The 24,683-nt window shown below is 45.3% G+C and overlaps 1 pseudogene; it reads left to right on the plus strand.

Moving 5' to 3' along the window:
- Positions 1 to 664: 664 nt before the first annotated feature.
- Positions 665 to 23,897, plus strand: LOC117514962 (annotated as a pseudogene).
- The last annotated feature ends 786 nt before the right edge of the window (positions 23,898 to 24,683 follow it).

Below are 24,683 nucleotides of genomic sequence, written 5' to 3' on the forward strand. Positions count from 1 at the left end.
ACCAGAGTCATCATGGGCACTCTGAGCACATCATCACGAAACATCTCAGGAACAACAATCTGAAAAATGGGCTCACCACAAAGTCACCATGACATGGGACCCACTTGCACACCAACAGACCCTCCTGCATGAAGTCCCATGAGCAGCACTCCGTACCTTGTCACCTGGAAGAACATTTTCAAACAAACTGAAAGAGTTGGATCAGACTTTTGATGCTGACTCCATTCCTTCACAGAGATAGATGCGGGGAGCTCGGGCAACAAGACTGAGCTCTCAAGCACATCCGACTCAGACGCACGAAATTGAGCGCGTGTCACGACACAAGCCGGAAACACCTCTGAACACTGCTCTTCAAGCAGAGACGACGGGCGTGGCTCAGGGGTCACCACGGGCAAAGGAGACCTCGGCCACACCGCACTACCAACTAAATCATTGCCTAAAATCAATGAAACCCCAGGAAGCGGCAGAGCGGGGCGCACGCCTACAATCACCAGACCATTAATAAACCCACATTCTAACATATTGTGTGCCTTGGCATGGAGACCACACCCAGCTCCATCCCATGCATAAGGACAGAGTCACCCGTTTCTGTAGCGGAGGAGAATGGAAGCACAAAAGCCACTATAAATGAGTGTTTAGCCCCTGTGTCAAGCAGCATCTTAATATGAACACGCTGCTCGCTCCCCACAATGGACACATACGCATCATGGATGAAAGGAGCAAAAGCTTTATCGACCTTTTCCTGGACTTATTGTGTGAAGCTAACAGATCAGGAGCTGAAGGTACGTACATTTACGCCTGCTTTTAAACTTGAGCAGAGGACACTGAGACTTCCAGTGGCCCGTTGCCTGACAGTAATTACACCTGCTAGAGTGCCCTCTGAATGAGCAGAGCGATCCTGCGCAAAGGTCTGCGAGTAGAAGCGACTTTCACTGACTATAGGCTTGGTCCTAAATGGAAAAATTTCACCCATAGCCCCCTTGTGAGTCAGGACAAAGTCATCTGCCAGCTCAGCTGCCTTCAGAGTGGTGCTGGGTTTCTGTTCAGTAACATAAGTAGCTACATGCTGAGGAATACAGGTCTTAAACTGCTCCAAGATCATCAACTTTGACAAACCCTCAAAAGTGTCAATATTCAAAGCAGAACACCAACGATTAAATTGACAGGTTAAATCTCTAACGAATTCCACGTGAGTTTGACGTTCATTTTTCTCAAAATTCCTGAATTTCTGGCGATAAGCTTCTGGGACTAATTTGTAGGATTTTAGAACCGCAGCCTTATTTTTGGCATAATCCAGACACTCTGCAGCGCTCAACGCAGTATAAGCCTCCTGGGCACGACCAGTAAACACGGACTGCAACAACAAGGCTCTATCACAATCCGCCCAATTTTTAACACCTGCAGTGCGCTCAAACAGAATGAAAAAAGTATCTGGATCTTTTTCATTAAACTTCGGCATTAGGTGCAGACTAGCACCCACGTCAAACGCGTTAGGAGCAGGCCTACAAACAGCAGAGGAAATGATTCTTCACCCACCTCGCCTATAACCTTGCCATTCCGAATCAAATTCAATTATAGTGTTCCAATTCCAATCTCATTTTTTCAGTCTCTTGTCTGACACGTTCCAATTGAACCTCTTTTTCAGCTTCAGTTCTCATTCTCATTTGTTCCAATTGAAGCTCAGCATCTTTTCTGCTTTTCTCTTGTCCAGTTTGCAGCAACATTAATTCCTTACGCTGCTCAAACCTCAGTCCATCAAATGAAACAGACAGCTCGGGTTTAGAATTGACATATAAACCCCACTGTTGCTCTCCCCCTCTCAGGACGCCTTTCTTAAAAAGCGCAGCAGTGATTATATCTCTAACATCATCTTTGCGTGTATTATTTCCCACTGTAATGCCGTAGTGTTTAGCTATCTGCAATAATGTTTCTTTTGACAATTTTCCAAAAAACTTTCAGAAGGAGTGGAAAAAAAATGCGAAACAGAAACCATGGTTACAAAAAAAAGTAATGTGAACCGAACTGAATACAACTGTCAATCTCACATAACCGAGGCTGAGGGCCAGCGCGTCCCTCGGAGTCCCCCGCCCTGAACTACTTAACCCAAATCTACCTGCTTAACCTAGTCTTCTTGCGGTCTCATATGGTGGGTATTTATGCGCTAAAACCCGATGGGTCTGAGCAGCGACCAGCAAGCTGACAACCCCCAGAACACCACGGACGCGCTCCCAAGCCGAAGCTTGTAGCCACGTTCACCGCTGCCCTCACAAAACAAAAGCAGGCAAATCTCCTTATGAGAAAGCCACTAAGCCTAACGAGGACTCCAAAACACCATGCAGCACGAGACAGCACTTACCTTCACCTCGGATCAAAAAAAAAAAAACACAATTTGGCTTCAAACCTCTCGCGTGTCCCTACAAACAAATGAACGAATGCGCAATCAGCAGGTGCGCACCGGATTCTAATCATGTAATCAGCGCGTGGCAAAGCCCCAACACAAAAAACAGGCCTAAAACAAACTTTAACCAAATAAATTTACAAAAACTAAATGCGCTGACTACAAAAATTACATTTAAAGGACGAGCCCCCACTCTTGTCACGTGCCCGTGGCTCAGAAGACAGTGACAAGGAGGAGACACAAACGAGAGGATTAGAAAAATAGAAGTATTTATTTACAATAGTTAAGTCAATAAATTAAAAGGTGCAAAAATGTGCAGCTGTGCAAAAAGGCGCTCTGTTACCGGTCGGCGCAGCGAGACGTCCTAAAAAGAGAGAGGGAGAGAACAAAATGAATTAGTTGGGCCCACTTAAATAAGAGACAGGGACACCGGCCCAGGTGCCCCTGCTTATGGGCCGTCCTGCTACAAGACGGCAGGGCCATCACAGATGGTCAGAATCATTTTTGAGAATTCTTTGTAACCTCAAAGCAGATAATTGCAGTGACCTGATTCTCCAGTGATGGTAAAAACATCATAAGCAACCACCCACTTCTTTTTATCATGTCCATCAGTTGCAGTTAGGTCAGGATCTTAACATCCTTTTTCTTTCAGCAACAAGTAGTAGAGAAGCTTGAATCTTCGACTGGACTGGGTTGCTTGACGCAAGGATGTTTCGCTTCAAATCACAGAAGCCACAAAAGCTGGAGTTTTAAAACCTGAGGGCTTTCCGGACAAGTTACCGAGAGCAGACTGCTATAGGCTACTGACTAAACAATAGCTCTAATTAGCATCTATTGTGCTCTAGATAGCATCCTCCTAATGACAGGGCAGCTGTCACTCCTAATGATGGGATGGACGCTTCTCCTGCCGGCTTCTCCTGTCTGGTTAGGTTTAAAACTCCAGCTTTTGTGGCTTCTGTTTATTCTTCTCTACAAGAGTCAAGACAGAAGTCAGACTGCCAGAGCAAGAATTTTAGCTGAGGAAGCTTCTGTGATTTGAAGCGAAACGTCCTCGCATCAAGCAACCCAGTCCAGTCGAAGATTCAAGCTTCTCTACTATGGAAACCACCTGGACAACTGAGAGCCTACACAGAAGAATTTCAGCAACAATTTAACAAAATCCTGATCTGGCTGTTCAAGAATGTACCAAAAACTTTGGGGGGTGTGTGTATGTTCATTATATCTCAGGTTTTTGATGATGTTTAGTGCAAATTTTTTTTAATCAGATTTCCAAGCACACATTGATAATTTCACTGAGCTACAGATTAATTCTTCAGGAAAAAAAATCTGTTTTAGCTTTATGTCACAGGAAATATGAAGTATCCCCTGTCATAAGACAGCCATTTGTTGACTGGTGGGTTACATATAATAGTTTTTTTTTTCTTACAGGTCTTCTGGCAGCAGTACCTGCTAATGTGAACAGAGCTTCAAATGGCAGTAATATTGTTGGAGTTCCAGGCACAGGCCAAGGTCCAGGTGGGTCCCCTGAAGACCCCATACATGACTAACCAGACCCCTCCTACTGAGAGGCAGACTGCTATAGGCTAGTGACTAAACAATAGCTCTAATTAGGACCTATTGTGCTCTAGTTAGCACCCTCCTAATGACAGGGCAGCTGTCCCTCCTAATGATGGGATGGACGCCTCTCCTGACGCTCCCTTGATGACTCTCCTGATGACGTGAATGACTCATTACCATGAACAAAAGACTGAAACTGTTTTGACCTGAGTACCCCATTGTAAAGAGGGGACAAAGTGTGTCTCAGACCCCCTCCCCGGTTAACAAAAATATAAACGCAACACTTTTGGTTTTGCTCCCATTTTGTATGAGATGAACTCAAAGATCTAAAACTTTTTCCACATACACAATATCACCATTTCCCTCAAATATTGTTCACAAACCAGTATAAATCTGTGATAGTGAGCACTTCTCCTTTGCTGAGATAATCCATCCCACCTCACAGGTGTGCCATATCAGGATGCTGATTAGACACCATGATTAGTGCACAGGTGTGCCTTAGACTGCCCACAATAAAAGGCCACTCTGAAAGGTGCAGTTTTATCACACAGCACAATGCCACAGATGTCGCAAGATTTGAGGGAGCGTGCAATTGGCATGCTGACAGCAGGAATGTCAACCAGAGCTGTTGCTCGTGTATTGAATGTTCATTTCTCTACCATAAGCCGTCTCCAAAGGTATTTCAGAGAATTTGGCAGTACATCCAACCAGCCTCACAACCGCAGACCACGTGTAACCACACCAGCCCAGGACCTCCACATCCAGCATGTTCACCTCCAAGATCGCTGAGACCAGCCACTCGGACAGCTGCTGAAACAATCGGTTTGCATAACCAAAGAATTTCTGCACAAACTGTCAGAAACCGTCTCAGAGAAGCTCATCTGCATGCTCGTCATCCTCATCGGGGTCTCAACCTGACTCCAGTTCGTCGTCGTAACCGACTTGAGTGGGCAAATGCTCACATTCGCTGGCGTTTGGCACGTTGGAGAGGTGTTCTCTTCACGGATGAATCCCGGTTCACACTGTTCAGGGCAGATGGCAGACAGCGTGTGTGGCGTCGTGTGGGTGAGCGGTTTTCTGATGTCAATGTTGTGGATCGAGTGGCCCATGGTGGCGGTGGGGTTATGGTATGGGCAGGCGTCTGTTATGGACGAAGAACACAGGTGCATTTTATTGATGGCATTTTAAATGCACAGAGATACCGTGACGAGATCCTGAGGCCCATGTTGTGCCACAAATCCAAGAACATCACCTCATGTTGCAGCAGGATAATGCACGGCCCCATGTTGCAAGGATCTGTACACATTTCTTGGAAGCTGAAAATGTCCCAGTTCTTGCATGGCCGGCATACTCACCGGACATGTCACCCATTGAGCATGTTTGGGATGCTCTGGACCGGCGTATACGACAGCGTGTACCAGTTCCTGACAATATCCAGCAACTTCACACAGCCATTGAAGAGGAGTGGACCAACATTCCACAGGCCACAATTGACAACCTGATCAACTCTATGTGAAGGAGATGTGTTGCACTGCATGAGGCAAATGGTGGTCACACCAGATACTGACTGGTATCCCCCCCAATAAAACAAAACTGCACCTTTCAGAGTGGCCTTTTATTGTGGGCAGTCTAAGGCACACCTGTGCACTAATCATGGTGTCTAATCAGCATCTTGATATGGCACACCTGTGAGGTGGGATGGATTATCTCAGCAAAGGAGAAGTGCTCACTATCACAGATTTAGACTGGTTTGTGAACAATATTTGAGGGAAATGGTGATATTGTGTATGTGGAAAAAGTTTTAGATCTTTGAGTTCATCTCATACAAATTGGAGCAAAACCAAAAAATTCTCCAACTCCGTCGCCCCTAATCCGGCCAAGGTTGCGGCGGTGAGAGATTGGCCCCAACCGACAAGCCGTAGGAAATTGCAGCAGTTCCTCGGTTTTGCAAATTTCTACCGGAGGTTCATAAAGGGCTATAGCCAGGTAGTTAGCCCCTGACAGCCCTAACTCCACTAAAGTCCCCTTCACCTGGTTGGATCAGTGCGAAGCCGCGTTTAAGGAGTTGAAACGTCGGTTCTCGACTGCACCGGTTCTGGTGCAGCCCGATCCCAATCGCCAGTTTGTAGTCGAAGTGGACGCCTCTGACTCAGGGATAGGAGCTGTGCTGTCCCAGAGCAGGGAGTCTGATAAGGTTCTCCATCCTTGTGCCTATTTTTCCCGTAGGTTGACCCCGGCAGAGCGGAACTACGACGTCGGCAATGGGGAACTCCTAGCGGTGAAAGAGGCTCTTGAGGAGTGGAGACACCTGTTGGAGGGAGCGACGGTGCCCTTCACGGTTTTTCACGGACCATCGGAACCTGGAGTACATCCGGACCGCCAGGCGTCTGAACCCCAGGCAAGCCGCTGGTCACTGTTCTTTGGGCGTTTGACTTCCGGATCACCTACCGCCCCGGGACCAAAAACCAGCGATCTGACGCCCTGTCCCGGGTCCACGAAGAGGAAGTCAAGGTCGAGCTGTCAGATCCACCAGAATCCATCATCCCCAAGTCCACTATCGTGGCGCCCTCACCTGGGACGTGGAGAAGACCGTCTGGGAGGCCCTGGCACGGAACCCGGACCTGGGGACCGGCCCAAAGAACAGACTTTACATCCCACCAGAAGCCAGAGGCAGTCCTGGACTTCTGTCACGGGTCCAAGCTCTCCTGTCATCCAGGGGTGCGAAGAACCGTGGCAGTGGTCCAGCAGCGCTTCTGGTGGGTGTCTATGGAAGCCAACGTCCGGGAGTACGTCCAGGCCTGCACCACCTGCGCCAGGGGAAAAGCTGACCACCAACGGGCACAGGGACTCCTCCAGCCGTTACCTGTGCCTCACTGCCCCTGGTCCCACATTGGCCTGGACTTCGTCACAGGCCTCCCGCCGTCCCAGGGCATGACCACCATCTTCACGATAGTGGACGGTTCTCCAAGGTGGCCCACTTCGTGGCCCTCCGAAGCTCCCGACGGCCCAGGAGACCGCAGACCTCCTGGTCCGCCATGTCGTACGTCTGCATGCGATTCCATCCGATGTCGTCTCTGACCATGGTCCCCAGTTCTCCTCGCAAGTCTGGAGGAGTTTCTGTAGGGAACTGGGGGCCACCGTGAGCCTCTCGTGGGTACCATCCCCAGACGAACGGACAGGCAGAGCGGGCCAACCAGGAATTGGAGCAGGCCCTTCGCTGCGTGACCTCAGTGCACCCGACGGCCTGGAGCAACCATCTGGCCTGGATCGAGTACGCACACACAGCCAAGTTTCATCTACTACCGGCCTCTCCCCGTTTGAAGTATGTTTGGGGTACCAGCCCCCGTTGTTTCCGCTTGTGGAGGGAGAGGTCGGGGTGCCTCGGTCCAGGCCCATCTCAGGAGGTGCCGTCGGGTGTGGCGCTCTGCCCGCTGTGCCCTGCTCAAAGCCCGGACGAGGGCCAAGGCCCATGCAGACCGCCGGCGATCCCCGGCCCTGCATACCAGCCCGGGCAGGAGGTTTGGCTGTCAACGAGGACATTCCATTACAGGTGGAATCTCAGAAACTAAAAGGCCGATACATCGGCCCCTTCTCCATCCTCAAGGTCCTCAGCCCAGCCGCAGAGAAGCTGAAGCTGCCAGCCTCACTGCGGATTCACCAGTTTTCCACGTCTCCGGATCAAGCCGTGACACCTCTTCCCTCTGCACTCCCGGATCGGCGCGCTCCTGTCCGGATCATCGATGGGGAGCCGGCCTGGACTGTGCGCAGGCTCCTGGACGTCCGTCGACGGGGCCGGGGTTCCAGTATCTGGTGGACTGGGAGGGTTATGGACCGAAGAGCGCTCCTGGGTGAAGAGGAGCTTCATCCCAGGTAATGGCTTATAAACAAAACCTATCACTATGTGCATGCCAAATTTGGAGGGAAACATTCAAAAATTGTGACCACGGAAGTAGTTTTGTTGAATTTAGTGTTTGACCTTCCCGTGACCTTGACCTTGATCCTTTATGTACTGAAAGGTACCTTACTAGGGCTGCTATATGTGAAGTTGCAAGAGTCTGCGATGTAAACTGTGCTGCACAGCGAGTTAAAGGTGAAAATGTAAAAACAACAAAAAACACCGAACATACATACTGACAAACATATCTTGCCAAAACTTCATTTTGGCAAGATACTGCAACAGCGTCTTCGTGCCAAACTGGAATTATGTGAGCAGACCCACAGATTTCTCCATCTCGTCAGCTGCATTGAGGTAAATCATCAATCAGTCCAGGTAAATATCTTGTGGTCTGAAATCTCACACGATTAACTATTCAAAAAAAGTAACTCCCTTCGGATCCGTTGTTTGTAGTGGGTTAGCCACAGCAAATCCAAAGTGGATCTACATGTTGAATTGGCACAGGTTTTACACCAGATGCCCTTCCTGACACAACTCCACTTCACATGGAGAAATGTGACAGGGGTGGGATTTGAACCGGGAACCTTCTGCACTGAAACCAAGTGCACTAACCACTTGGCCACCAGCCCTGCCTCACACGATTAACTACCGTATTTTTCGGACTATAAGTCGCACTTTTTACATGTTTTGGCTGGGGGTGCGACCTATACTCCAGAGCGACTTATAAATGAAAAATATACTGGTAGATTCTCAATTAATTTACCGTAATAAAACAATTTTACGTGACAGAGTCGCTCTATGTTTTAAAATGGCCACCGGAAACGGAAATGCAATGCATCATGGGCACTGTAGTATGGCGGCCGCCCTATAGGTCACACTGGTCGTGATAACCAATCAGAGAACAGAACATTGGACGCGTATTCCTCACCTCACCCAGACCAATGATTGTGAAACAGCGTGTGAAGCAGATGAACACGGTGCTTGCTGTTATTCCGGGAGGGCTAAAAAACAGCTTCAACCCTTGGATATCAGTGTGAGCAGAGTGTTAAGTTGACGCTGAGAGCTGCGTGGGAGCACTGGGTGAGCGACGGCAGAGGATTAGCATCTGCACTTGGAAGGAGCTGGCGTCGACACCACGGGGAGGTCATGAGCTGCGCAGGTAGGTGCTGCACGAACATCGGCAGCTACACCTGCTGTGTACTATGGTCCACAGCAGGTAATGTGTCAGAAAAGAACCGTTCACGATGGTGCGGGTTATGGTTCAGCTCGCAATGTGGTCCGCAAAATACAAACATATCCGTAGCTAAAATGCAGCTCGAGAGGGCGCTCAAGGCTTGTGTGACTGTTCCTGCGACTTCTGACTACCATAGAAAATAAAAATTTCAACATTACTGATAACTTAAGACAACGGAGAAGGCCCGAAAAAATGCCACCAAAAAAAAATACTCTGCAGATTACAAGTTGTGACTGGTGAAATACGAGGTCTATTAGAAAAGTATCCGACCTTATTATTTTTTTCAAAAACCATATGGATTTGAATCACGTGTGATTACATCAGACATGCTTGAACCCTCGTGGGCATGCAAGAGTTTTTTTCACGCCTGTCGGTTACGTCATTCGCCTGTGGGCAGTCTTTGAGTGAGGAGTCGCCCACCCTCTCGTCGTTTTTTCATTGTTTAGGAATGGCTCAGAGACTGCTGCATTGTTTGATCAAAATGTTTTCAAAAACTGTAAGGCACAACTGAGTGGACACCATTCATAAATTCAGCTGGTTTTCGGTAAAAAATTTTAATGGCTGATGAGAGATTTTGCTCTGGTAGTGTCGCTTTAAGGGGCCCACGGCGCCTGACGGCGATCTGCGCTTTGAGGCGGCAGCGTCTCGCCGTTTCAAGTTGAAAACTTCCACATTTCAGGATCTGTTGACCCAGTAAGTCGTCAGAGAACAGAGAACTTTCAGAAGAAGTCGGCATGAGGAGTTTATTCGGACATTCCATTGTTAACGGACATTTTGTAATGAAAGAACGTGCGGGCAGAGTCGCATGTCGGGCCGGACCGAGCGGGGGTCGCGACAGGAAAAACACCTCCGTGTTGGAAAACTTAACGGGCAAGTTGGAACATGCCCAAGCTGTTAAACAATTCTCAGTTACTCACTTGTTGAAAGCCATCAAAAGCCGCCTGAATTTACAAATGGTTTTCAACACGGAGGTTTTTTCCTGTCGCACACATTCGCCGAGTCGTCACGGAAATGACTCGGCGAATTTGCGCGCACGTCTTTCATTAAAAAATGTCCTTAAACAGTGGAATGTCCGCATAAAGTTCTCATGCCGGCCTCTTCTGAATCTTCTCTGTTCTCTCACTACGTCCTGGGTGAATTAAGCCTTAAATTAGGATGTTTTCAGGTCGAAACAGGCCGACGACGGCGACTGGAAGCGCTGCAGGACGTCCCGCTCCATGGGAAATCCTTACACCGACAGAACACCCCATAAGCTCTCATCAGCCGTTAAACTTTTCACCGAAAACCAGCTAAATTTCTCGAATAGTGTCCACTCGGATATCCCTCACAGGTCCAGAAAAAATTTTGATAAAGCAACACGCGTCTCGAGCAGCGTGTGAAACAAAGGAATTCAGCTGAGAGGGCGGGACCATCTCACTCAAGGCCTGCCCACAGGGAAATGATGTCACGACACGCGTGAAAAAACTCACGCATGTGCACGGGGTTCAAGCATGTGGTGTAATCGCATGTCAATCAAATCCATATAGTTAAAAAAAAATAAAGTGTCGGTTTCTTATCTGATAGACCTCGTACGCATCCGAAAACGGTAGCTGTCACAATATTATCATCCGAACTTTTCATGTTAACATACCTGCATGTCCATGCGACTTATAGTCCAGTGTGGACTTATTTATAGTTTATTTTTCTTTATAATGGATAAAGTGGCTGGTGCGACTTATACTCGGTGTGACTTATAGTCTGGAAAATACGGTAATCAGTTTGCAGAAAAAAATATAACTGGATTAGAATCCAGAACATACAGTACTTTGTCAGTTCCTGTCCCGCCTGTCTTTTGTCAGTTGCACAGCCTCATGTGCTATTTGTATGTCATTGCATAGATAGTGAGTATGAGATAGATAGTGAGTATGAGATAGATAGTGAGTATGCATAGATAGTGATATGAGTGGCGCCAGCAGGCATGTGCTTGCCTCTGTCTGCCCATCTGCAATTTGCAGACACTAATACTTGAAAAGTGATTTCCACATTCCAACAAAATTTTAATGGCAAGTTGTCTTTGTGGCCCTGCGACAGACTAGCGTTCTGTCCTGGGTGTACCCCGCCTCGCACTCTATGACTGTTGGGATAGGCTCCAGCCCCCCGCGACCCTTAATTGGACTAAGCGGTAGAAGATGGATGGATGGATGATTGGTGGTGCTCCATTTTTTTTCTTTTTTTTACTCTTGTATTTCCTCCTTCACTTTCTATAACAATGTAAAATTGGTTTGCTGTGAAGCCTTTTTTTTTTAAGAGTTAACAGAATTCATTTCTGGAGTTCATCATGACATCTCGCCTTCCAGGTTTTTGTTACATTGTTTGGAGGACTTGGATGCAAGCCTTCGCAAAATCAACTCTCGTTTGTTTGTCATCAGAGGTCAGCCCACAGATGTCTTCCCTCGTCTGTTAAGGTACAAGAGATCAAACACTCCGCCTGTGGTGTTAAATCCTAAAACTGCTATCGCTGTGTGACAGATTTAAAACCAACATCTTTTTTCTTTAATTCTACCTTCCAGGACTGGCAGATCTCTCGTTTGTCTTATGAATATGACTCGGAACCCTTTGGAAAGGAACGTGATGCCGCCATCCAAAACTACCCTGTGAGGGGGTAGAAGTGCTGGTATGGATTCACACACCCTCTATGATCTGGACAAATGAGTGATGATAGGAACTGGCATCAATGTCACCTGTTAATGAAATTGTTGAGACGATATCAGAGCGATCAGAAGAAAGAAGTTTTTTGTGTGTGTTTCTTAAAGGATCATAGAACTAAATGGCAGTCAGCCACCTCTTACTTACAAGCGCTTCCAGACCCTCATCAGCCACATGGATGCTGTGGAATTGCCTAGAGACCATCACCTCCAAAATGATGACAAAAGTTCAACACCAATTGGTAGTGATCACGATGAAAGATATGGAGTACCCTCCCTGGAAGAACTTGGTAAGGATTTTGTTGTTTATTTTTTGTTTTGTTTTGTTTTGTTTTTTTATTTGTGTGTTTGTACCAATCTGCAGCAGGGTTTGAGTCTGTACTTTCGAATTTGCAATTGCAGGTTTTGAGACAGGGGTCTGCCCTCAGCAGTGTGGCCGGGAGGAGAAACAGAAGCCCTCAAGAAGCTCGAATGGCATCTAGAGCGGAAGGTCTGCACACATTTTACTGCACATTGCTTGCACAAAATATTTCAGAGAAATACATTACAGCTAGATTTCGCTGACAACCTGCTGAATCTGTGAGGCAGCTTTTTTGGGGTGGGGAGGCACAGCAGATGTAACTAATGGCAGTCAGGGTATCTCTGTCACAGTGGTGTCCAAAGTATTCCATAAAGGGCCAACAGGGTGCAGGTTTTCTTTGCAGCCACGGACTCCAGCAGAAAACCTGCACCCTGTTGGCCCTTTATGGAATACTTTGGACACCACTGCCCTATCACCACCAGGACTTGCATACGGTGCATCCAGAAAGTTCACATTGCTTCACTTTTTACGAATTTTTATGTTACAGCCTTATTCCAAAATTGATGAAATTCCCTCCCCCCTTTCTGCACATATTACCCCATAATGACCATATGCAAAACGTTTTTTTTTCTTTGTTTTTGCAAATTTCTTAAATTAAAAATAAATCGGACATACATAAGTATTCACAGCCTTTGCTGTGAAGCTAGAACTTGAGCTCAGGTGCATCCTGTTTCCACTGATCATCCTTGATATGTTTCAACAGCTTAATTGGAGTCCACCTGGTGTAAATTCAGTTGATTGGATATGGACATGTGATTTCTTAGTTTTTTATTTTTATAACTTTGCAAAAACAATAAAAATCTTTCTTCATGTTATCATTATAAGGTGATGTGAGTACAGTTTTAAGGGGAAAAATGATTTACTGCATTTTGGAATAAGGCTGTAACATAACAAAATGTGGAAAAAGTGGAGCGCTGTGAATACTTCGTGGACGCACCGTGTTCATAGAAACATCAGCTTTGCCAACCCAAACCTGCTCCTGACTGTTTAGGCCCCGTAACAGAAAACATTATTTTATCATCCCCGCCTGCATGTCAAAATCAACCCGCATCAGTGTGTGTGATGCAAGAACCGGAACATCCACGATGTGATGATCATGCTTTGGCCGAAGACGCCCGAACTTTACTGAGCCAGGCACAGAATTTGCCATTTGTTGTGATTGACAACCACACAGTCCGTTGGTCCGTCTCACGCACACACAGTATGCATGTTTATTACACTACTAGCGTGCAGTACACTGACTGTATTCAACATGGAAACAAGATTTATTTAAAAATATCTGATATTTTCAGTTCCTCACTTGGTATGCAGGTGCTGTATGTTTTTTTTGTTTGTTTTTTTTTTCAGGTTTGAAATTAAGAATGTACCTGTTTCTAAGGAAAAAACAACCTGCCCGCCCTCATCACTTTTTTCTGATGTCAAGGATAAACTGTTTTCTTTTGTTTAGTTTTTTATGGGGCCTTATGTGAGTTAGACATTCCAGTGGTCATATGCCATGAGTATTTCCACTGTGTCGTGACAAAACCTTTGCAAGTTGGCGAGCAAATAGAGACATATTAGACTGTCACATCAGCGTTGTCGCTGTATTTTAAAATTCCATGTAAACATCCGTGTTTAGATTGTCACAATAAAACAGTCATGAGCAGTTGTTCTGAGCAGAGTGAGACAAAGAGCCACAGAGGAAAGGCCTGTTTTTACGACTGCACGTCTGCACATCAACACCACTTTGGCCAGTGTAGAGAAAAGAATTGCAGGTAATTCAGTTCAGTTCAATTATTAGAATAAAAACACTACAATCATACAAAAATAAAAATAAGTTAATAGGATCTAAGAAACCACAGTACATGACACTATTCATAGACTCATATAAGCTGTGATGCCAGTGATTCCATAATCCTGAGGTGAATCTGACTACTCATTGCAGGATTCACTAACATTGCAATTATGCTGTTGCATGACACAGTAAGTCTACACATACAGTAGTGTTCAGAATAATAGTAGTGCTATGTGACTAAAAAGTTTAATCCAGGTTTTGAGTATATTTCTTATTGTTACATGGGAAACAAGGTACCAGTAGATTCAGTAGATTCTCACAAATCCAACAAGACCAAGCATTCATGATATGCACACTCTTAAGGCTATGAAATTGGGCTATTAGTAAAAAAAAAAAGTAGAAAAGGGGGTGTTCACAATAATAGTAGCATCTGCTGTTGACGCTACAAACTCAAAACTGTTATGTTCAAACTGCTTTTTTAGCAATCCTGTGAATCACTAAATGAGTATTTAGTTGTATAACCACAGTTTTTCATGATTTCTTCACATCTGTGTGACACACAGAGAAAGCAATGGACAGTTTCCTATTGGCATATTTCAAATGCTCTGTAGACATCTTATCCATGCCACATGCCTTGTTGTCCTTCACTGTCATCATGTATTTCTTGTGGGGAGACAATCACATCCTCATACTATGTATGTTACCCACTGTAGTGGGTAACATACACTGGGTAACACTACAGTGTTACTTTTAACACAGTTGAATAACTCACTGTAGTGCTCCTGCCATAACTTAGTGATTCCTTTCACATCACTAACACCATCAATATTAGATCGTAATGATGTTTTGCAGTTATTTATTTTCTTAATTTCTTTCCAAAAATCCTTGGCATTCTTATCTTGTAACTTCCTTGCAAGTGAGTCAGACCTCATGGTGTTTTCATTTCTCTTTATAGATCTTAAAGCATATTTAAAGTTTGCATTTGCCTGTTTTTTACATTCAAATAAAGGACCATATGTAGGTTTAGCTGAGTCAACCCATGCTTTAAAAACACTTCTGGCCTCTGCATGCAGCTCTCCCACACAGCCATTCCAGCCTGGATTGATACTGTGTGAGCTAGTTCTATAAGCCACTTTCACACCGGGGCTGTGTAGAGTTGCTTCCTGTGGCGTCATGACGACGCAGGAATGTCTGCGTCAGGTGCGCATCAGGTGAGCGCAGCGGGGGGCAGAGAGGTGGTGAGAACGCAGCCTGCAGGATCTCTGCACAGAGAAATCAGAGTGCACAGTCTGACTGCAGCCAAACTGTGCACTCTGATTCCTCTTCTAGTTTATATTCTTGTGCTGAACTGCAGGTCTGCGCTCTGAGTTCTGTTATAGTTTATCTTTCTTCCTTTGACCAAAGCACCATTCATGAGTAAATGTGGAGCTGTCTGGAGTTATACTTGATGTGGACATGTCCTGTCTCTGGCAATCAGTCTGTGTGCAGGACTTTTATGGACTTTATTTAAACACATTTGTGAGAGAAGAATGAGTAGAGCTGCAGCAGCTGCAATCAGCAGCATTTTTTTTTTGTGCTTCTTTTGAGCGTGTAGTTTCACTGCATTGTGTACACAGTATAAAAACAATCCTGCCTGATTTTATACTGCAGGAACAATGGAACACTGCAGGAATCATAAATTGGTGTTGGGTAACATTGTATTGTGAGGGTGTGGCTTCCAGTTACGTCGAGTAACTTGCGCTGAAACCACTTCCTTTCTGCGTCGAGCACACAACGCAAAGAAATTAAACATGTTTAATTTTTGGCATCCGATTGGCTTCGTCCTTTGTGCCCCTCGCGCTGTTGTGGTGTTGAGCTGCATTGTTTTGGCACTGGGTTGTTTCCACACGGCGGTGGCATGACGATGCCCGACGCAACTTGAAGCAGCCCCGGTGTGAAAGGGTCTATACAGTGGCCTGCTAGAGGTAAGGAGGGCCTTCACAACACTCTCATACATAGCACATAACGCAACACCATGTTGTAGTGGCAAAGATACTCACCAGCTTAGTCTTAACCACTGTGACGTTGCTCACTGTGCCAGTGCCTATTATTCCCCCTTTGCGCTGCTCCTTCTTTGAATAATTTTGTCGCAGCACCACAGCCACCTTCAGGGATTTCTGAGGCTTCCGTTTCCCTTCCATTAGGACAGTACTCCATGCCGGTGGCAAGGGTTGTCGATTCAAGGCCTCTCCCGGTTGTAACATTAGCTTTGCATCCATACCCGATGGCCTTTCCAAAGATTCCAATGATTGCGCTTCTGTCTGTTTGGGCCCCAAGTGCAGCTTCGTTGGCCCGGGTAGATCCACCGGGTGTTTCATTAACTGTCAGCCGGTGCTCCAAAGAAGCGGTCACCATCACATTTTCACTCACATTAACCTACGTCTCCATAACTCTTCTCAGCGTAGAGACTTCCTGGCTCAGGAGCTCCATTCTGTTGAGCAAGGCCGAGGCATCCATGCTGTCAAAGCCGACAGGTGGAAGTTTGTCCAGAAATGTGAGACAAATCTGGTAATATCCTCACCACAGTCGTGTAGCAGTTTCAGACAGTCTTTGATGTTATTAACGTCTTTCTGTGCGCCCTTATGTTTGGTAGTACGCTGCTTTGTTGGACACAGTTCGTATAGGAGACGCTTGGACTCTTCAATCCACTCAGATGAGAAGTTGCCTGTAGCCAACAAGACAATTTCATCCTGCCTTCTAATCAGTTAGTACAGAGGCAAATTATCAGTGCAACCCATTATCTCATAACTACACCTCATCTGAACTGCACCACGGGCTTCAACCGCAACAGAGTAACAGAGAAAATTCAGGAGTTCTGCATTCCATAAAACATTGAAAAATGCAGAAAGAAGATGCTAATGGGCTAAAAATGCCAGGCTGCTTCTTGTGCAATGCACTCTCTAGAACTGTATGTTGCAGTGTCACCACAGTGGAAAACTGTAAGGCCAAACAAACTGGCATGTCAGTCAAGACAGTGCCAACGTGCTGTGTTGAAAAGCAGACTGAAGACACAAGTTTATCATGCGGTTCAAGAGTAAGATGAATTTTAATGAATAGAACACCGGTACCTATTGACAGTGTTATGGTTAGAAGTCCGGATGGGACCCGAACCAGTTCAGGTGATGAACTCAAATGCTGGGAGCAATGACGAGAACAAGTGTGAATGAAAGATTTATTTACAGTCATGAATAACAAAGGATTAAATATGCTGAAGCTGGAGACGGTGCCTGAAAAGCTGAGACAGGGCCCGCTTGTAGCGGTGGGAAGTCGGAAGTTGCAGTGCAACCGGAGCCAGGCTTGGGAGTTAGAGAGTGGGTTGAAATCCAGGACAGATGGGACAGGAACCTGTGGGAAATCTCTCCAGAAGTCAGAGTGCATGGAAGCAGTGGCATGGAAGCCTGGTATGACAAGGTTGAATCAAGGTAGCATCTGGGTAGAACCTGGCAGAAAGCAAGGTCAAGGTAGATTCTGGTGTAGACAAGGTCATAGAAGAATCTGGCAAAGACTGAGCTCAAAGCTGGGGTTTAAGTAACCCGCTCATGATCCGGAGCTCATGAATCTCAGGTGCGAGGAGATGATGAGTTTCAGGTGCACCTTGGCTCTGCAACGCACCACCTGGAGGGAAAACAGACAACACAAGAGGACAGACAAGGAGAGGACAAAGGCAGACCACAGCAAAAAGCTCTTTATGAAGTTCAGTTTGTCAGAAATGAAAAAGATTCAATTGTTGAAGAAGCCTCGGCTTCCACAGAATTGTTGTTACAGCAGATGGTGACTGATGTAAACCTGCCCCTGCTGTGTTTAAAAAAAAAAAGAAAAAAAAAAAGAATGTGGTCATTCTTGACACAAAATACATAAGCATACCAAACTGCAAATATCAGCTATCCCCGGTTTCTACTTGATTGATGTCATACACACACATGCATACATGTGCACAGAGGCTACTTGACTTTTAATATATAGGTTGATCTTTAGTGATGGTGGTTAAGTGCTGACATTTCTCATTTTTAGTTTGTGCCACTAATGCAGGTGCAGATATGTCTTTGTAATAACCGTGGTGTAAGGTTAGTGACAACAGTTCCTGTTTTTACAGGCATGGGTAGCAAACTTTGAGCGTCCACGTATGAACGCCAACTCTCTGCTTGCCAGTCCCACTGGCTTGAGCCCCTACTTGCGCTTTGGATGTTTGTCCTGTCGACTCTTCTACTTCAAACTCACTGACTTATACAAGAAGGTATGAATGACCACAAACATCACATACAACCCCTGGAAAAACTATGGAATCACCGGCCTCGGAGGATGTTCATTCAGTTGTTTAATTTTGTAGAAAAAAAGCAGATCACAGACATGACACAAAACTAAAGTCATTTCAAATGACAACTTTCTGGCTTTAAGAAACACTATAAGAAATCAAGAAAAAAAGATTGTGGCAGTCAGTAACGGTTACTTTTTTAGACCAAGCAGAGGAAAAAAATATGGAATCACCCTGTAAATTTTCATCCCCCAAATTAACACCTGCATCAAATCAGATCTGCTCATTGACATTGACCCTATGTGTCTTTTTGCAAGGAATGTTTTTGCAGTTTTTGCTCTATGGCAAGATGCATTATCATCTTGAAAAATGATTTCATCATCCCCAAACATCCTTTCAATTGTCCAAAATATCAACATAAACTTGTGCATTTATTGATGATGTAATGACAGCCATCTCCCCAGTGCCTTTACCGACATGCAGCCCCATATCATCAATGACTGTGGAAATTTACATGTTCTCTTCAGGCAGTCATCTTTATAAATCTCATTGGAAAGGCACCAAACAAAAGTTCCAGCATCATCACCTTGCCCAATGCAGATTCGAGATTCATCACTGAATAGACTTTCATCCAGTCATCCACAGTCCACAATTGCTTTTCTTTAGCCCATTGTAACCTTGTTTTTTTTCTGTTTAGGTGTTAATGATGCCTTTCATTTAGCTTTTCTGTATGTAAATGTTGTGAAAGTGTAGGAACACGGACCCACAACAGGGGGCGCAAATGAACGGACAATGGAGAAGGTAAATAACAAGTTTTACTGTTGTGAAACGAGCACAACCAACAACAATCAACAATTTGGGATTAAGCCGAATTCTGCTGGTGTCGTGTGGGCAGGCTCGAAGGTAGGAGACGTCCGTCCGAGTCGAACCGGAACCACCCAGATCTCCTCTGCCACCGAACCCTGGAAATACTGGAACCGCCAAGTCCCGAAGTCCCAGGTGGCCACTGCCTCCGCTCGTCGGATCCGGTACTGCTGGCAAGAGAGAGCAACAAACACACAGGTGTGGATGCGGCTGCACCCAGTAACACGGAGAGGGAAGAAGCCGCCTCCACCTCTCGTCACGTTAAAACAGGAAGGTGAGTACTTATCCAAGCAATTGGCTTTCGGTAGTCAGCTGTCCTGAAAGGTTTAACACGTATTATCAAATATACAGAATATGCTGCAGAGTAGTTTACCTCTATCTCAAGGCGATATCTCGGCACTGAGGTGGAGACACCGCCCTCCTGATATACCTCGCTGCTGAGTAGAACAGCTGTGTCTGGTGATGGGTGACAGCTGTCACCCAGGCTACTCCCATGAGCGGCAGCGCCCTCTGGTGCCTGGAGCCCGCACTCCAGGCAGGCGCCCTCTGTTGGTGGTGGGCCAGCAGTACCTCCTCTTCAGCGGCCCACACAACAGTAAATCCCATTTCCTTTAGGCGGTTTCTTACAGTTCGGTCACAGACGTTGACTCCAGTTTCCTCCCATTCGTTCCTCATTTGTTTTGTTGTACATTTTTCGATTTTTGAGACATATTGGTTTAAGTTTTCTGTCTTGACGCTTTGATGTTTTCCTTGGTCTACCAGTATGTTTGCCTTTAACAACCTTCCCATGTTGTTTGTATTTGGTCCAGAGTTTAGACACAGCTGACTGTGAACAACCAACATCTTTTGCAACATTGCGTGATGATTTACTCTCTTTTAAGAGTTTGATAATCCTCTCCTTTGTTTCAATTGACATCTCTCGTGTTGGAGCCATGATTCATGTCAGTCCACTTGGTGCAACAGCTCTCCAAGGTGTGTTCACTCCTTTTTAGATGCAGATTAACGAGCAGATCTGATATGATGCAGGTGTTAGTTTTGGGGATGAAAATTTACAGGGTGATTCCATATTTTTTTCCTCTGCTTGGTCTAAAAAAGTAACCGTTACTGACTGCCACAATCTTTTTTCTTGATTTCTTATAGTGTTTCTTAAAGCCAGAAAGTTGCCATTTGAAATGATTTAAGTCTTGTGTCATGTCTGTGATCTGCTTTTTTTCTACAAATTAAAAACTGAATGAACATCCTCGGAGGCCGGTGATTCCATAATTTTTGCCTGGGGTTGTAGAATGCACGATGTATTGTCTCTCCTATGGGGTGAATGCACACATTTCTATGACATTATCTTTAATATACTAACTATATGCATGCAGCCAGTGCATGTGCACAGCGTTCAGTGGTGTTTAATGCACCATGGAAAACCTCCGTGCCATGTGCTGCTTCCTGAACAGTTTTTTCTGCTTTGACCCCCCCTCCCCTTTTTTTTTTTTTTTTTATTTTTTTTTTTTCTTTTGTGGATTTGAAGTTTCTCAACAACCTGGTGCTTTCCAGCCTCTCACGCAGACTTGCTCGGTGAGTGAAGTTTGCTGGGAATGTTTTAAACATGACCAAAACACTGCCCTTAACTGGAATTTAATTTTTCAGAGGTTCTGTTGGTTTTGGATCCAGGAGTGCTCTGAGCATGCAGGAAGTGGAGCACAGGGTTTTTGTTGTTGTTGTTGTTTTTTACCAGGCTGCATTCCTGACTGCATGACGTGCACATGCAGCTGCTATAACCTCCACTCAGAATGTGATTTTGCTGTGGCTACATAGAAATTAACACAGTCACTGTGCCATAAAATCACACTTATGTAAACTTCACAATTAATCTGCAGTTCACAGAAATGTCAGCCTGTCTGGGACAGTCCACACGGAGCATGGATCAACTATGATCTGTGGTCCAGACCACAGATCAACTGTGATCCATGGCACCACAACGTCTTGCCTTTTTATGTTTTATTTCAGGTGAAAAAGAACAGCACTCCTCCGCTTTCCTTGTATGGCCAGCTGTTATGGAGAGAGTTCTTCTACACAACTGCCACCAACAATCTGTGCTTTGACAAGATGGATGGCAACCCCGTGTGTGTCCAGATCCCCTGGGACCGAAACCCGGAGGCTCTGGCTAAGTGGCCAGAGGGACAGACAGGCTTCCCTTGGATAGATGCCATCATGGCCCAACTGAAGGAGGGATGGATCCATCACCTAGCAAGGCACGCTGTGGCCTGTTTCCTCACCAGAGGAGACCTCTGGATCAGCTGGGAGGAGGGCATGAAGGTGAGAGAGAGAGAGAGAAACAGAGAGACAGAGAGCAGTGTGAAATATTCAGTATTCTATGGGAACAAAAACAGATGTGGAGTCTGGGAACTGTATTGCATTGCATCCATTACAGGGCTGGATCCAGAGTGAAAATCTGACAGATGCATTTTTGCCCAATGATAAAATAACAATCGTACGCGTCTTATTCAATAATCTTCATTTTTATTCGGCTTTTTCTTATCGTGCACCCGCTCTGTGGAACTGTCTTCCTGTGACCGTGAGACATTGGAGGCTGTGGACATTTTTAAGTCAAGACTTAAAGCTATCTATTTTTATTCTCTTATGAATAGTTTTTATTTTTTTATCTGTTTTATTCTTTACTTCTGTTTTTAATTATGTATTTGAATTTTTTAATTTTTATTTATTTATTTTAATTTTTATGTTGAACTCTTCTATGTGAGGCACCTTGAGATGGCTTTTGTTGTGATTTGGCGCTTTATAAGCCGATTTAAATTGAATTGAATTGAACAACATTTTATTAGTAAATAAATATGAAATTGGTCACTGGATCCTTAAACTTTGGACATAATAAACTCTATATGGTGGATCCTTGATCTCTGAACGTAAATAGGAATAAACAAAATCTGTAGTTTTTGTCAAAAGCATTCCTTTCAGGCATTATTGGCATGAATGTCTTTCCATATGTCTGAGCTGAGCTCTTGCAGCTGCTGTGCTGCACGTCAGAATGAAATTTGTAAATACAGCACATCCATTTTGGGAGGGAAAAGTTGATTGTAGTTTCTTGTCTGTATTACATCGTTTGTAAGAGGTTTCATTTTATTTAAAGCGGCAATTCGTTTTGAAGTTATAATTCCGAGCGGACTCTGACTCGGCAGCTGGATGTGGCTTTCGTGCAGTTTGTTCTTCCAGCAGTTTTTCCACTGTTACTGCCCTGTGGGCTTTGGACGTTGCACAGACCCCAATGGTGACTAGATACGTGAGAAGGAAAATGTTGGTCCATATCGCATGAATATGTCAAAGAATCATCCTTTCACAAAGGATTTTGGTGCTTCTGCAGCCATTTGGGTATGGCTGCACCATGACAGTATAATAGAGTAGAATAGAATAGTCTTATTGTCATGTACAGTGGCTCCTGCAGAGCTACTGTAGAAAAAGAAAAACAAGACTACACAAAAATGTTTTAAATATGAAATATGTACTCTATACAAGCACACCTGTATATACCTCCATTTGTCTGCACTACTCTATACAGTGTGTGTACATCTGTCTTGTCTGTCCATCTATATGAATGAATGTAAACATATATAATAAAGTACAGTTTAAAAAGTGGCTGTAAACAGTTATGGCAGTGATTGTGAATCACTCGGGCATATTTCTGGCAGTGAATGTGAGCACTGGGGGGGCACATTTAGGAACGTGATTTTGAACACTGGGGCACAGAAGCCAGTGCTATTAAGGTGCTAAAGGCGGGAAGAGGTATTTTGGGTTGTTTGTTGTCGGGGGGGGGGTTATGGGTGTGTGTGTGTGTGTGTGCAGTATGTATGGCCCAGGGATGAAACTGTTTGTCACCCTGGACTTGTTGAAATGTAAATGGTCTGCATTTATATCGCACTTTTCCATCTGCATCAGACGCTCAAAGAGCTTTACAATAATGCCTCATATTCACCCCGATGTCAGGGTGCTGCCATACAAGGTACACACACCGGGGGCAACTAGGAGATTAAGGACCTTAGTGATTTTCCGGTCAGGCTGGGATTTGAACCATGGATCCTCTGGTCTCAAGCCAAATGCTTAACCACTAGACCATCACCTCCCTTGTAGCATCTCCCGGACGGCAACAGGTCAAACATGTGGTGGGCAGGGTGTGTGGGGTCTCCTTGTACATCACCTCTTAATATTATTGGGGAGGTGATGGTCTAGTGGTTAAGCGTTGGGCTTGAGAACAGAGGATCCTCGGCTGAAAACCTCAGCCAGACCAGACAATCGCTAAGGCCCTTGGGCAAGGTCCTTAATCCCAGAGTTGCTCCTGGTGTGTAGTATGCACCTTGCATGGTATCGCCCTGACATCAGTGTGTGCGTGTGAGTGAATTGGTGAACGTGAGGCATGATTATAAAGCGCTTTGAGCTACTGTTTCAGATGGATAAGTGCTGTATAAATGCAGTCCATTTACCATTTATTGAAAAGAACTAATCCATTGTGCTTAACCTGTGCTTGTATTATAATATACCTAAGGTAAACTGCAGAATTAATGTTAAAATTAGCTTGTATTTTTTATCATTATTTCAGTGTGAGTAATGGTAATTAAATTGCTTCACCCTTAAAAGTGGAAAATTATGTCTGCAATCCCAGGCGGTATTTGCCCATACTGAGGGGTTTTCCAGCCAAATACATCTATGATCCTTGGAATGCCCCAGATGATGTGCAGAAAGCAGCCAAGTGTATCATCGGGAACCACTACCCCAAGCCCATGGTGCACCATGCTGAAGCCAGCCGCGTTAACATAGAGCGCATGAAACAGATTTACTAGCAGCTTTCCTGCTACAAAGGACTGGGTAGGAATCCACCTTTCTTCATTGGGCATTTCCTTGTGTTTAGGTCATGTATTATTATGGTCATACATGGATGGTTCCAAAACTGGGAACCATCCAAGCTGTCTACAGTAAGGATGGGACTCTGTTGACCTCAACTGTGGATGTAATCTGACACTGGAAGGAACGCTTTGAGGAACTCCTGCATCAGACCGGAGCGCCCTCTATAGTAGGGCAGAGCTGGAAGCTGATGGAGGATTTTCATCAATTTCCTTGGTGGAAGTCACTGAGGTAGTCAAACAACTCTGCAGTGGCAAGGCCCCGGGGGTTGATGAGATCCGTCCAGAAATGCTGAAGGCTCTGGGTTTGGAGGGACTGCCTTCCATGAGATGTCTCGTCAACACTCTGTTGAGGTCTGAGACAGTGCCTAAGGAGTGGCAAACTGGGGTGGTCCCCATATTTTAAAAAAAGGGACCCGAGAGTGTGTGCCAGTTACTCAGTTACAATTACACTACTCAGCCTCCCTGGTAAAGTCTACTCCAGGGTGCTGGAAAGGATGGACCGGCTAATAGTTGAACCTCTGATTGAAGAGGAACAATGCGGGTTCTGTCATGGTCATGGTACAACCAGCCAGCTCTTCACTCTCACAAGGATCCTGGAGGATGCCTGGGAGTATGCCCATCCAGTCTACATGTGCTTTGTGGACTTGGAGAAGGCGTATGATCGGGTACCCCGGGAGCTACTGTGGGAGGTGCTGTGGGAGTATGGATTGAGGGGGTCCTTTCT

Source organism: Thalassophryne amazonica, chromosome 8, assembly GCF_902500255.1.
Source record: "Thalassophryne amazonica chromosome 8, fThaAma1.1, whole genome shotgun sequence".
NCBI classification, from domain to species: domain Eukaryota; kingdom Metazoa; phylum Chordata; class Actinopteri; order Batrachoidiformes; family Batrachoididae; genus Thalassophryne; species Thalassophryne amazonica.